This window comes from Teleopsis dalmanni, chromosome 2 (assembly GCF_002237135.1).
Source record: "Teleopsis dalmanni isolate 2A chromosome 2, ASM223713v2, whole genome shotgun sequence".
Lineage (NCBI taxonomy): Eukaryota > Metazoa > Arthropoda > Insecta > Diptera > Diopsidae > Teleopsis > Teleopsis dalmanni.
The window spans coordinates 131,249,944-131,263,720 of NC_051847.1; the positions used below are offsets into that span (position 1 = coordinate 131,249,944).

The 13,777-nt window shown below is 33.1% G+C and overlaps 1 protein-coding gene and 1 non-coding gene across 2 annotated transcripts in view; both read left to right on the forward strand.

The window, feature by feature from the left end:
* Nucleotides 1–13,777, forward strand: part of LOC119677401 (putative elongator complex protein 1) — a 279,253-nt gene that overhangs the window by 39,300 nt on the left and 226,176 nt on the right. The gene's annotated exons all lie outside the window — the stretch shown is intronic.
* On the forward strand, nt 4,799–4,871 carry Trnav-cac. The gene has a single exon. It is a non-coding gene; the product is annotated as a tRNA-Val (tRNA).

Below are 13,777 nucleotides of genomic sequence, written 5' to 3' on the forward strand. Positions count from 1 at the left end.
ATAATAAAAACTTAATATATAAAACATAATCAATTCTTGTATAATATGGTGTTTATGAATATTCTTCATACAACTATTGTTACTGTATGACATAGCCGAGTCTTGACAGCCAAACATATTAAGAGAATTTACACTAATAACAACTGTGGTTGCGCTACTCCGGTGTTTTCGCATCATGTCATAGGCAAATATCATATTTTAGTATGAAGCTATTAAAAAATTTCAGCAAAAATCAAATTTTAAATAATTTGGAAGACTTGTGCATTTCATGCACACGAAGCCAGTCATATATTTTAAGAAAAAAAAAGCACACAAACAAAATCCAATCATCACATTCAAAAATATCGTCTCACCTACCCATGCATATATATATTTAGTAAGTGTGCAATAAAAAGAAGAGTAGAAAAAAATTACCAAGAAACTTACATACGCATGAACTAGAAGCTATGTGTGCATTTGCTCTTATATTAGAGTTTTTTCTATATGATTTTGTCCAAGCAAAATACAACATATTCGCTATTGGTTTGATTGCTGACTTCACTAACAAAATAGCATTGATCATACATAAAATAAAAAGTTCGATTGTTTATATGTTTGAACAGACATGTTTTTCCCATTGCGTGTACCTTTTCAGAATTCATGATTTTTTTAACAGAGGCAAATTACATGTCTTTATATTTCTATGTTTTTGGTATAACTATAAGTACCCATGTATTATTTTTATAATGTAAAATAAATTTTATGTAACACTGACCACTTTATTAGCGTGTGATTTACGTGATTTACTTGAAGTTCGCTGTCGTAAGTTTAAACATTCAATAAAGTTTTTCAATTAAATATTTAGCAGTTGCAAAGGGACTCATTTCTGCAAAGATAGTTAATGAACTTCAAGCTTATAATATTTTATATTAAACCAACTTTTTATTTCCCGAACTTAAACCTTTTTTTGATATTAAATGGTTTAAATGATATAAATATTCAAGAATAATTATTTTAATGTATTTATATATATAATATATTTTTAAATTTCAAATATAATTTTTAAATTTTTTAGCACAGATTCGTTAAGAAGCACGAACTTATACCTATATGCATCGAATAGAAATATGAACATTTTTCAAGTTGTTTGCACCCTGTATGCACTAATAAAACGCATTGGTCTCTTTATCAATTAATTTTTTTGTTTTGATTTGGTATTTAAATGCTAACAACATCAAGTGCTCCGCGGAACACTTTAAATGCGCTTCAAATTAGCGCAATAATCGCAGCAAGGAGAGATATATATTTTACTGATTTTTGGGAGCGCAGTAACAACAGTGTTCAGGCTCTAGGTCGATTACTGAGAAGTTTGGACTATTTTAATGATCAATTTTAATTATTTGAATTCAAGTAAAGCTATGCTGCTCAACCAAAGTAGTGCACTAAGTTCACTAATGTAAAACCATTTAAAGTATCCAGGTTAAGAAATGGGATTCTCAAATCATCTTCATACCTTCCTTAAGAATTAATTACCAACCTAAGTTGAAACTTATACTTACACATAATAAAGTATTTATCATATAAAGTATAAAGTATTGTTTAAAAAAAAATAAATTTATATACCTAAAATTTTTCGATTTTATTTCTTTGTAATATTATTATCAGTGAATGCAAATTTTTAGGATTCACTGCGGATATCTAAAAATTGAAAATTATGTTTTTGTTTATTGTAAAATAGTTTTACTTCCTGCTCGTATTATAACATAATAAAATCAGTATATTTGTTTATTACATATAATTAAATAACTTATGCTATATGTCTTTTAATTCATAGCAGGCGAATACAAAAAAATTCTAATATGTGGTTGGAAAATACAAAATTTTAAATAATAAACTTTTATAGCAGCAATGAAAACTATAAGTTTATGTCAAGAAATCCGTGTCTGGTTAACTGCTTCAGATTTATAATAAAATCACACTTAAAGTCGTATATCAGAAATAATAATCGTAAAATCACATATAATAAACTCGTAAAATTTGCCAAATGCTCTCCATGTTTTGATGGTCACAAATAAACTTAACTTGTTGTGCGTTGTCCATGAGCAATATGGGGTCAATTCAACTGGGACCCATATAGACATTAAATTATTTAAAATATAATAACTATTTAAAAAATAATTAAGGAAGTCAATCAACAATTTTTTTAATACTTTTGTAATTTTTGCTACTGGTTCTAATAATAATAAATTTATATGTTTGACAAGATTGCAACGATAGATAAAATGCAATTGAGTTTTTGTGGTACTGAATTAATTATGTTTCGTTAATCAATTTAATTGTTTAATTTTTTACTGCATTTTTAGTGAATATAAAATCAAGAGTGAGTAAATATTTAAACTTTATGTAACTAAGTAAAATATATTTATGTATAAACATTTTTACACACTGATGTCCATCTATCAATCTACTTACTGTCTGTCCGATAATATGTCCACAAGCTCAAGGGGATCGTGTCAATCGATTTAATATAATTTGTAATACCGATAAAATTTAAAATATTTTCATAAACCATAAATATGTAAGTATATAGAATTTTACGTAAAAGAAATGTGACAAGTAAAACAGTTTAAAAATATATAATTAGTTTAATATAGAAAAATCTATTGATCTCGTCATAAAAACGAAGTATCCTGTCAACAGAGCCATACTAAAGGATTTCATTATAAACGTATTATTTTCATATTTTTGGGATTTTTATATATGAGTTCCTTTAGGAATCGAAAATAAATGTCGTTTGTTCTATTAGCGTACACCCTAAAGTGCTGTATCGGATAATTTCGGAATAAAACACTTAGAAATTCGATACGTTTAGTTATCGGTAAATTAGGGACTTGGACACTGATTTACGTTAACTTACAGCTAAGCTGAAGCAATTTTGCGTGCAACGTAGCCGAAGGGTGATCTTACGGTTGACATATCTACTTTTAAACATAAGCAGTACATTTCCAAGCTACATGTGACAATTGCATAGTTAATATCAAAACTCAAGATTTTATTGCCATTATTAAATTTGACTTTTACCCAACAGAATGGAAAACATATATGATTATACATCATAAATTAATTAATTCATAAATCATACAAAGATCACTACCACACATCTTCATACAGTTCAATATTCTTACTGCCATTCTTTCTAAATTATTTAAAAAAGGGTTGGTTTTGAAGCTGAAACCATTTCTTATAGGTCAAAATCTAATACCCTCCGACCAGTCTGGTTTTAAGGGAAAACATCCAACTGCTGAACAAATGAATTGTATAGCGAACAAAATAAGAGAGAAAAAAAATTTTGAGCTCAGAAAATACCGTTCCCTGGTATTTCTCGATGTAAAAAAATCATTTGGCAAAGTATGGCATAATGGGCTCATGCACAAGATACGCTGTCTTTACCTATAAACGTTCATTCAGTTTTAGAATCGTATCTGCAGAATAGTTGATTTAAACTCAAACGTAAATAATTTATTTCTACTGATTTTCCAATAGAAGCTAGCGTTCCACGAGGAAATGTTTGTGGCCCTATCTTGTATGTACTTTACACATCTGATATGAGATATCATGAGATATAAGCAATTATTTAGATCTCACTTATTTTGGATGGAGAAATGGTTATCTCAACGGACAAATTAAAATAATGTACTGAAATGTAAACATTTTAGAGTATATTTCTAACAATTTTATTAAATAACATTCCCACACCACAAGCAGATAATATAACGTTAGGTATTCATCTAGATATACTAATAACTTGACGCAAAAACATTGAAGCCAAAAAACTACAAAAGAAGCTCCAATCCTCTAAGTTGCATTGGCTCATTAATAATGTTGAAGGTATAAAGCACTTTTGTATAACAGTATCATAAAACCAATATGGACTTATGGTATCCAGCTATTTGGTAATACCAGTGCTTCAAATATTGAAATTATCCAAAGAGCTCAGTCAAAAATTCCGAAAATAATCACTGGTGCCCCATGGTATATTACGAATGACAGCATCTCCCAAGATGCATTCCCTTAGTTAAGTTAATTTAATAATATAAGAAAAAATACAATAAAAGGCTGGCAGAACATGTTAACCCCCTTGTTAGGAAACTCGCGCCTCTATCCACTACGTTAAAAAAGAACTGACCGTCCAGTCATTAATTCAAATTCAATAGGTACAAGTGATCTGATAAAGTTCAATTGTTTTCTTAATAAACTACCTAACATTCATTCTAATGAAATCTAATGAAAACCATTGATTTAGATGAGGTCCGTAATATAAAGTTTACTTATTATATTTAACATTATATAAGTATATAGTTAAAATATAAATTGTGATATTATGTAATTAGTGATAAGATTTTAAAAGTTGTTCTGAGTCTCATTATAAGAAGAGATAAAATGAATAAAAATATACATAAATATATTAATTATTTTAACATTTGAATTCTCAATACATACTTATAACAAAAACGAATTCAATTATTCTAATAATAATTCTAAAATTGTCAAATCTCCCATATCTCTAACTGATATTTATATTTAAAAATTGCAATTGTTGATAAAACATTCATCCGCTTTTTTATTCAATGACTGATCTTATTTGAGACCGTGTATCACTATTAATATTTAATTAAATATTAGTCAATAATATAAGTCATAATAATATAAGACTTATATAAATCAGTAGTATATAATATATTTGCGTTCTTATACATAAAAAATAACCCTTATTAAAAATCCTCTTAATGTGGTATAATAAAAAATTCGTAATCACTTAGTTTTCGTAGTGTAGTGGTTATCACGTGTGCTTCACACGCACAAGGTCCCCGGTTCGAACCCGGGCGGAAACATAACATTTTTTAAAATATATTTTAATCTTGTAGTAAAATTAGTTATTTACGGAAAAAGGATTGATCGACCTTTTGCTAAAATGCACCAAAACATTTCAGTACTAAAATTAAGATATTAAATATTGTGCATTGTTTATAGGTGGTACATTTAAAAAAAAAAGTATCTGTATAAAATTTTTAAAGATTACTTAAATTGCGAAAACTGACAGACTTACCAATATCACGTTATCAAAACTCAGAATGGTTACAGGTTCCTTGGGGAAGTATGCAGATCTGAAGTTAATTATTGCTTAGTCTGATGAAGTGATAAACAATAATCCAGTCAAGGCGTAAAGAGGGGTTTTGAAAATACCTCGAGTTAAGAAAGAGTAAAAGTGCTTAAGGGCACTGGCTCAAATAGCCTCAAGATAATAATAAATTACTGATTATATTTATAATTTCCGTAAAATTATCAAGGAAATTATTATCCTCATTTACAGGGTGTTTCTTCATAATTTTCAATTTATTTGGAATACAATGCTGTAATTTTGTGAAACGAAGAATGTACATCTAAGATATTAATAATTTATATAATATTGGTTAATACAATAATAATAATATAATAGATTTTTAATAAAGATAAAACTTTAAAAACCAAAATATATTGAAATTGTGATCAGATATACCGATACGGTAATTGTAATAGATTTATGAGTTGAAATCTCTGCGATTAAATTTGATATTACCAGATACCAATTTTTTTACTTGCTAATAACATGATTATGTTAAAAGTACATAAGTAAAAGTTTTTAATACTATTTCTGGTAGTCTTGTTTATAATTTTCCAAAGAAATTAATTTCATCTTAGCTTTATATAAAATTTATACCTGCTTTATAGCCTTTTTCTGTTTATTTGTAACAAAACTGTATGTTAATTTAAATGAATAGATCATACTAGTGCTTGGAACAAAATGGCCCAATAAATTTTTTGGCTCCCTAAACTTGATTTTTGTTAGTCTAATATAATTATAATATCATAATAATATATGCATAATAGAATAGATCTCATAGAATAAGAGCTAATATATAGTACCTATTAGTACGAATATGATAATAGTTAGTAAACAGAGATATCTATTATTTGTTTGTGATGTGGGAATTGTTGTTTGAAAGAAATGCTATTACTGTCCAGCACTGTGAAGTTCCATTATGTCGAGGTTAGACATTTTTTAATACACACATATGCCAACATGACAAAGAAAGATAGTCACACAACTAAAAGTATATGAAAGTATATGTACAGCAGATGAAATGGTATATAGCCATGTATCTTATATTTGGATCCGGAACAGTAAATGATCGAAAAAAAATGTAACTAACAAGAAAGTCAGTAGAGAACTGCAGTGGACTTATAGGATGTGTGTTGTAGATTCAACCGGAAAGCTACACAAACCTGTAATTTTATATACTACATAGCCATGAGTTTATATTGTTTTTAGAACCATAGTATTTTTTACAATTGATTGTAATATAGAAAATTTTGTTTTGTTGTAAATAATGGAATAGTTGTATTTTTTAATTTTGCGGTTGTGAATAATAGTATAGATGATTTTTTAAAGTTTCTAAATCAATTTATACCTTAACATCAAAATCTTTGAATATTTTGCTTGTATTTAATTTATGATGACATCGTAAGCCATAAATACTTTAAAATATTATCATACAATGAATATAATTTATAACATTTTATATGGAATGAAACGGTGATTAACCAAAATGCTGTACTCTTGGTATATGCATGGGAAAGCCTACCGAAAGCATAAATTGCAAATAAAATAATGGTTTACTCCCAGTTAAACATCTAATAAATAATATCTTAAATTATGGAGCTTCTGCGCAAGAAATGACAGTAATCATTAAATATTTTATTTAAATTGGCTGCAAATGCATTTCCCACCAATAAAAATCAAAAATTATTAAAATGCGAAATACGTTTAATGGTGGCTAATAAAGATTTCATTCATTACTAATTTATGTGCCGAAAATATTAATGATTTATGAATTTTTAATCGGTTTCTGATACCGAATTAATACCTATGAAATTGCATATAAATGAAATAAGCGCCGTTATTAAATACGAATATATTTGAAATTTTTATACAAAAGATAAATTGAAGGAACTAGCAAATAAAAAATTGAAAGTCATTAAGAACGACATAAAAATCGGAAGATAAGTTATGCTTTTAAGCATACCTAACATCTGCTATTAGAATTGTTTGCGAATCTTTGAGGAACGTGCCAAGTGGCATGGAAGCAAGACCACAATGCCATAGCACCAATTGCAGCAAATTTGCATCTAAGATGCACACAACATGTGCTAAGTGCCTTAAAGCGATTGTATTTATTTGCATTGAACAATTATACAAATCTATATCTTTATTAATATTTACTTTTTTCTCGTATATGTTTTGTTCGGACAAACTCGCATTTGTTTGTTTATTTTGAGGCATTCTTACTCTAACACTAGTAGTATAGTACAATTACCGCATGACTATAGAAATTGGAAAGTGCCGCATAAATTATTACGGAAAGTTTCGCATTAACGTCAAAACCATGACATTCAAATTCAAGTCGGATTCCACAAACCGCGTTAAATACGTGACCGCAAATATGCCAGAACGTCAGAGGCGTGCTTAGATTTTATAGCTGTAACATGATATACTTTAGAATATGCGTAGAACACTTTGGACACTTTTAATAAATATTAAATAATATATATATTGCTAAAAAATAAAATGAATTCGATGTCTCATTAGCAAGCGCAAAGATGCTACATTAATAAAATTCTATTATCTTCATTTAATTATATATAATTGATATGTACACCTCAAAATTATAATAAACATTTTTATTTCTGTCATATAAAGAAAACTTTAATTGTTAGAAAATCATGTAATAAAAAAGTCATGAAATTTGATATAGCGAAGTTTGTAACTTGCAGAACTCTGGACAGATAAATTGGACTTTAGTAGATAAAATCAAACATGCTATTATCTTTAAATTTAAATTTTTTTTATTTTGCTTAGTCATTTCAATATAAAATTTTGTGGAATTTATTGAACAGAAACACAAACTTAATATACAAGTATTTGCATCTGCATCAGCAGCTCAAGCATTCACATCCAAATAACACTTTTGATATGTCTTAAAAAAATTCAAGATTAATACCCATTTTTTCAAATGACAAAATTAAACCTTAAAAAGTCTGATATGCCGTACTTGAAAATTCTCACACTAAAGAAGGCATAATAAGAGCTTTTATTCAAAAAATCTTACGTATGGGCAAATATCCAACTGTATTTTAAAAGTTACTTGCTATTAAAGCCCCTGTTTAAAAACGACTTCGGAAAATAACAAATATAGTCATATAGTCAATATAGCCAATCAACATAATATCTAACGTTGTCAGATATTATGTCACATTATATCATTACCCTTAAAGTCTATCGACATTGATTGAGTCCATCAACATTGAACATTGATTACTTCTAAAAGGCTAACTTGAGCCATTCTAAACTTTTCTGAAATGGCACATAATAAAAAAATTTAGAAACTAGGTGGAGTTCTAATTAAAATATAAGCATTGGATGAACTGTAAAAGAAAGGTTGAGAGACTTATCTATTCATTCAAATATTTCATTCACATTTTGTGCACTAAAAATGAATTCAAAAAATTATTTGCGAATTAAATAAAAGAAATTAAAAAATATTTAAAAAAAATAAAAATGGTTACCGATTTTAATATTAATAGAGATCTATTACTATTACAATTTAATTAAATGACTTTTAAATTAAATGATTTTTTTTACAATTGTGAATTCAAGTTCTTTTCAAAACTGAACATATGCCTTAGTATTAAATTTTATTCGTTTTACTCAATAATGTGGAGGCTAAAATATAAAAGATAGAAAGAGACAGGATCATTTATTCGTTGTCTCAGAAAAGTATTACTAAATGGAACTGAGGATGTAAAATGTAATAGACAGAAAGGGAAAGTGGCATGGTTATATGACATCTGATTTGTGTACTGATCAAGAACATACATATTTTCCATATTTCATTCGTTGCATTAGAAGAATATTACAAACTTTTCACAATAGGGCTATATTCTTGTATATCCATGTTACCTATAATATATTTCAAATCATAAATCAAATAGAGTGACACACTTTGAGAAGAACTGTTGTCTTTCTTAATACTGACTTTTTTATAACAATTTGATTACGTGAGAGTGTTCAAAAAGCTTTGCATTCAATATGGAATGACAAATTTTTACATCCTTAATTGTTTGTTTTTAAATATAATATTCTGCTCACTTTCTTGACTTTTCCGAATGATATCCCAACAGCTTTTATTAAGTATTCCCAAGTACATCAGCACTTCTCCTTTTTGATTTGTAAGTTCACTAGCGCCATTGCATCTTGCTCCGCTTATACCAATGACTTCTATTTTCAGTCTTTCACATTCAGCACCTAACATAGCCATATTCCTATTTGAAACAAAGTTTGCACATTCCATTGAGCGAACACAGTCCTTTTAACGTTCTTTAATTCATCAATAATTTCATCAGGCTTATTTTTCTTGTGAATACTTAAATTGATTAATTTTCAGAAGTTACGAGTGTTTAACCCATAACCACTCCCCCTGCGGGATAGGGGTTAGAATATTCCCGCGGTAAGGCATGCCTGTCGTACGAGGCGACTAAAATCCAGCCAGGCGTCGGAGGGTGTGACGTAAAAGGTCACAAAAACCCTGAGAAGCTCCTGAGCTGAGCCGAGTAGACGCCGGCTCTAAGTAAGCGTCCACCATCCCGGGATGGCAACGAGGGACATCCAAGTGCGCAGAGAGTGGTTAAACAGCTGCGCATCATCGAGGGATACAGGGGAGTGCACTGTTCCGAGAGCGAGCATCTGCACCATCGATGGAGTTCTTTCGTGCCCAACGAAAACTATACTAGGCACGTAAGCAGAAAATATGCACACCGAAACAGACAATGCATATCAAATAGACGTGATTATGAATTCAGGGTTTTAAACACCCATCAGGATTGAGCCCAGTAAGATCCTGATTATGGCATACTGGAACAAACTACTTAAACGATGATTTTTGGGCTGGCGGATGTGGTATTCTGTTACCTGAGTATATGAGAGTGAAATCTCATAAAAATGGCTTCCAGGTTAATGCCACATCTTCCTCCGTCCTTTTAAAACTTGGCAAGTCTCCAAGTACGTTCGATGTCTCGTCACCATTAAGTTGGTGGTATAGGCTCAGTTGAGAGTACTCCTGACTTGCGCCAGATCCTGGCTCTGAACACAATCTCCCATAAGGAATTGTGTCAACCCTCGCATGGCCTCCCTGCTTTGCATAGATAACCATGGGGATCGTTACGAGCGACTATACAATCGAACATCGATAGCGGCTAGGAGTTTGGACCCTATCGATATGAATAAAGAAAACAAAAACACACCACAGATGTTACCAAAAGTGCCACTGCAGGATGGCCAAAGGAAGTCCGCAATGGACGAGGGCACGCCAAAGGTGCCACCACAAAAGAATGTACTCATTTCAGTGGGAAATGATATTAACACACCACAGATGTTACCGAAAGTGCCACTGCAGGATGGCCAAAGGAAGTCCGCAATGGACGAGGGCACGCCAAAGGTGCCACCACAAACAAATGTACTCATTTCACCGGGAAATGATATTACCCAGAGAATGAAGAGTGAAGAGGCGATGACATTTGAAAAATGCATAGTCGCCTTAAACAAAATAAAGCAAGCCGTAAATCGGCAAAGAAATGTCTCGACGGACATTAAAGAGGGGGTACACGAACTGGCGACGCAGTTCGATACGATGGCTTACTACCACCGTCGTTGGCTTAAGGCAGAAGCAAAAAAAAAAGGCACGAAGGGATACCAATGCGGTAGACACACAAACCGTGCAGCGACAAAAACGTACAGCTACAAGCCCAGTGGCGGAAACACCAGAGAAAAAGCTGAAAATGAAAGAATCTGAAGCCCCCACCGAAGGCGCTGAAGGAAAAAACGAAGAAAAATGGGTAAAGGTAACAGCCAAAAAACAAAAAACGTCAAAAAAGCCTGAAGCACCTCCAAAGAAAGCGGCAAAACGAAAAGAGAAGCCCAGGATCCGTGAGAAACCCGAAGCTGTCCTCATCAAACCAAACGAAGGACACACATACGCGGATATCCTTAAGGACCTCCGAACGAAGATAAAACCAGATGATGAAGAGGTGGCCATCCGGTCCATACGTAAAACTAAGAGTGGGGCTGTACTTTTAGAACTAGGAAAAGGTGGTAAAAAAAACGACTTTTATGCCGAATTAAAAGGAACAATGGGAGATGTAGCAAAAGTAACTGAATTGAAACCCCGTGCAAAAATAGAAATCCGCGACTTGGATAGCCTTACAACGGATGATGAGGTAAGAGCGGCAGTAAGAATTGCACTCCAAGAACCCACGGAGCAAATGGATGTAAAAATTTCTGGTGCAAATACCAGAGAACAACGGAGAGCCTATGTATGCATATCAAGCCAAGCAGCTAAAACACTACAAAAGACGGAACGTATTCGTGTGGGCTTAGTAAGATGCAGAATCAAACTCTTACAAGATGTAAAACGCTGTTACAGATGCTTTGAAACAGGACATCTTCAATACAATTGCAAAGGACCTGACAGAAAAGGTCAAGGCCTATGCATTCGATGTGGAGAAAGCGGACACAAGCTGAAAGAGTGCACAAGGCCGCCAAAATGCTGCATTTGCGCAAGTAAAGGATGCATCAAGGTGGACCACATACCGGGTTCCCATAAATGTGAAGCTAGCAAAAGGATATGAGAATACTCCAAGCAAATATGCATAGGAGCAAGACGGCTGACGCTCTGCTCTCCCAATTAGTTCTAGAACGAAAAATCGACGTCGTCATCATAAGCGAGCAATACAAGAAAAGTAGTAGCACAGGATGGTATGAGGACCACACTGGAACCGCAGCTATCTGGACGCCATCAAAAGGAACACTTAACGCTGTGAATAATGGAAGCGGGGAAGGTTTTGTATGGGTGAGGACAAATGACTACACTGTTATTAGCTGCTATCTAACACCCAATGACACTATTGGTGAATTTGAAAACAAACTCCATAATATAGAAGATAAGGCTAGAGAAATCGGAGGCTCCCTAATTATTGCAGGGGACTTCAACTCTAAAGCAATCGAATGGGGTTCCACGACGACAAACTCACGCGGTCGACGAGTACTTGACATGGTGTCTAGATTGGGGCTTATAGTAGCAAACTTAAGTTTCGCTACAACATTCAGAAGACCCGGATGTGAAGCCACAACTCCAGATATAACACTTGTGTCGGATATGTTTTCAGGGGCACTCAGAGACTGGAAAGTGCTGGAGGATTATACCGGCAGCGATCACCAATATATTGAATTCAAGATTACACTGCGGGATAGCGCTGCAACAGACTACCAACCTAGCGGTACGCGGAAATGGAAGGTGGACTGTTTAGATGTACCATCTCTACTTGCTGCTATAGACAGCAGGGTTGCAGATAGAGATCCCTTACTAAACTCGACCACACTAACAGTATACACCATGAATAGCATTCTACAAGCTTGTAATGTTTCCATGCCAAAAGTGGGAAGATCAACCCGAAAGAAAGCCGCATACTGGTGGACCGAGCAAATCGCGGAAATGAGGACCATCTGTTTGAGGTGCAGGCGAAAGCTGACCAGAGCCCGGAGAAGAAGTACTGCTGAAATAGAGGAGGTGGAGTTTAAAATAGCTAAGAAAAATTTGAAAGAAGCCATAAAACAAAGCAAAAAGGCGAAGTGGGAAGAACTAAGAGAAGATATAAACAACAATCCATGGGGCACCGGATACAAGATTGTAACTAAAAAGCTGGGTGCCAGACAACCCACCCCATCACTAGGAAGCGAAAAAATGAAGGAAATAGTTGACACATTATTCCCGACACATGAGGTGCTCCCAAGTAGATCAGATGATCTCCTGAGAGAAATGCCGCCACTATTTACTCTACAAGAGCTTTTTGCAGCTGCTAGCGCGCTAAAAAATAATAAAGCTCCGGGGCCAGATGGAATACCGGCTGAGATACTAAAAGTGATCGCAAATGAACGACCACATGTACTACTAGAAATGTACAATGCTTGTTTAATGGAAGGCAACTTTCCGGAAATTTGGAAGAAACAGAAACTAACTTTAATTAGTAAGGGTAAAGGCGACCCAGAACGTGCTGAAGCATACCGACCACTCTGCATGCTCGACACCGCTGGAAAACTCCTTGAAAGACTGATCAAGCCTCGACTTACAACAGCAATCGAATTAGCAGGTGGCTTGTCACCGAGACAGCACGGTTTCAGGACAGGACGCTGCACGCTAGGTGCAATAGAAGATATAGTTACGGCTGTAAAGACTGCACAGACTGGTAACCACTATTCGAGAAACATTGTCTTGCTTGCAACACTTGACGTACGAAACGCGTTCAATAGTGTAAGATGGGCTGATATTCTCAATACACTGGAAAACAAGTTTAGAGTACCACGCTACCTGATGGATATAATAGCTAGTTATTTGAAAAATCGCGTGCTAGTCTACGACACCCACGACGGACCAAAAGAAAAACAAATCACATCAGGAGCAGCGCAAGGATCAGTTCTCGGACCTGAGCTGTGGAATGATAATTACAATGGTATCTTAGAGCTGGAAATGCCGGATGATACACATCTGGTGGCATTTGCAGATGATGTTGCAGCAGTGATAAAGGCAAGAAATATAGAAGAAGCGCAACGAAAGCTAACCATGGTAATGATACGAACACAGGAATGGTT